A 1,726-nucleotide genomic window follows, 5' to 3' on the forward strand; every position below is an offset into this window, starting at 1 on the left:
AGTTCTAGATTTTATGTTATTGTTGTGACGCCTTGTTCTTTTTTTGTGTCGCTTTTTTAGTTCCAGTACGGTGTGTTCTGTCTTTCTGCGTGTCTTTATGTCTCCCACCTCCCCTCTCTCTCTCACACCTCTCACACTGTTCCTTTCTCTCTTTGTCACGTTTCAATATATCACAGAAGGTGATTATGAACGGTTAGTTACTACTAACTAACTAACCACACCACGATCCACTCTCGCAGTCATACAAATAGATAGAATCAACAAAAGTATAAGTTTCAGACGCCTGTTTATGTACTAACTCGCCACCTCCCTCGAGACTTCACTCCAAAGAAAAGATGTTTTACGTTCAAAACGTAAAATGCAGGTCACTGACAAAACGCCAGTTAAAGTTTAGAAAATGATAATAACACGCTGATCCCGTGTATAGTTAGGAAAATAATAGCTGTCTGTAAAAGAGCTGGCTTATGCAGGTGTCACACACCCCACGTTGTCACTACTCGAAAGTAATCATGAATACACAAGATGACAAGGCGGTATAAGGGCGCTATGATAAGGTGCACTTAGCTTTATGCCCCTGAGTGGGCGACCCGTGATTAGTCTATAGTCTCCACAACTGCTCCGTTGAATGTAGTGCCGGCTGGCGTGGCAACGAAGCAGGGAACAGTGGAGACATCAGGCGCCTCCCTCAGTCGCTGAAGATCCTCCCCGTAGTCTACCAGAAAAATATAGCAGACGTGTAGTTGGTAGGACGACGACAGCGACAGCAACCACCAGTACACCAGAACACCAGGTTAGCAGGTTACATAGACAGTAGACAGGTTACGTAGACAGTGGTTACGTAGCAAGTAGTAAGCAGGCTGCAAAAAAAAGCATCGGTGCACTGAACATGCCACGCTACCCTTCACACACCACCTTTAACCATGTCACCTTTACATATTTCATCGAGCACGTGGGCCTGCACAAACGAACTTTTACAACAACAAATCAGCCATATATCTGCAAATACCATATACAGATTATTATTTTAGCGTCACAAAGAGCAAATTATGCGCTAACTTGGAAAGAACAACAGAGAGTATTTCATTCCACAAACACAGACTCGTCAAAACCGTTAAATAACGATTTATTACCTCAACAGCCTATGTAGGTAGCTCTCCTTTAAGCGAATCCGCTCCCTTGTATGGCTACGCCCGTCGAGTGACGTTTTAAAAGCCACACCCCCGGTACTGAGTTTATCTTCTGCGTTGAAACTCTCCAACCCTCAGCCCAGAAACACCCGACAACCTCGTCGTCGAAACATATAATTATGGTGGCGATAGCTAGGCGGTGACTCCTCCCTTGTCCTAAGAGCCCTCCTGTACTAATGCAGAGCAGGCACGATGACATCAAAAATATCACCTCGTGTTGAAATCCTCCAACTCTTAGACGAACAAGTACTCTCCTATCGTGCCTATGTTTAAAGTGGGCTCGTTTCAAGTCTTTCCCAAACAACCTTGAAAACACCACGTGACTCCGCGTGTCTCAGATCCTGTTCAGTTAGTCGATTTCGCGAAGCAAGCAAAATCACGCACGTGGAACTCCTGCAAAACGAAATCCCCGTGCTGCGTTACGCTTTGTCAGCGGTTTCGTACCGTCCCCCCGACTCAAGCACAGGCGCTTTCCATCACAATTGGAGATAGGCACTCGACAGAGTGTTCTTATCTCCAATCCATGTCACTAAATCGTG

General features: G+C 45.4%; 1 long non-coding RNA gene across 1 annotated transcript; it reads right to left on the reverse strand.

Moving 5' to 3' along the window:
- Positions 1–267: 267 nt before the first annotated feature.
- On the reverse strand, positions 268–1,435 carry LOC138954515 (uncharacterized). Its single transcript, XR_011451873.1, has 2 exons — positions 1,131–1,435; positions 268–857 (listed from the first exon to the last, which is right to left on the reverse strand). It is a non-coding gene; the product is annotated as an uncharacterized lncRNA (long non-coding RNA).
- Between the last annotated feature and the right edge of the window lie 291 nt (positions 1,436–1,726).

Source organism: Littorina saxatilis, unplaced genomic scaffold (genome assembly GCF_037325665.1).
Source record: "Littorina saxatilis isolate snail1 unplaced genomic scaffold, US_GU_Lsax_2.0 scaffold_1007, whole genome shotgun sequence".
NCBI classification, from domain to species: domain Eukaryota; kingdom Metazoa; phylum Mollusca; class Gastropoda; order Littorinimorpha; family Littorinidae; genus Littorina; species Littorina saxatilis.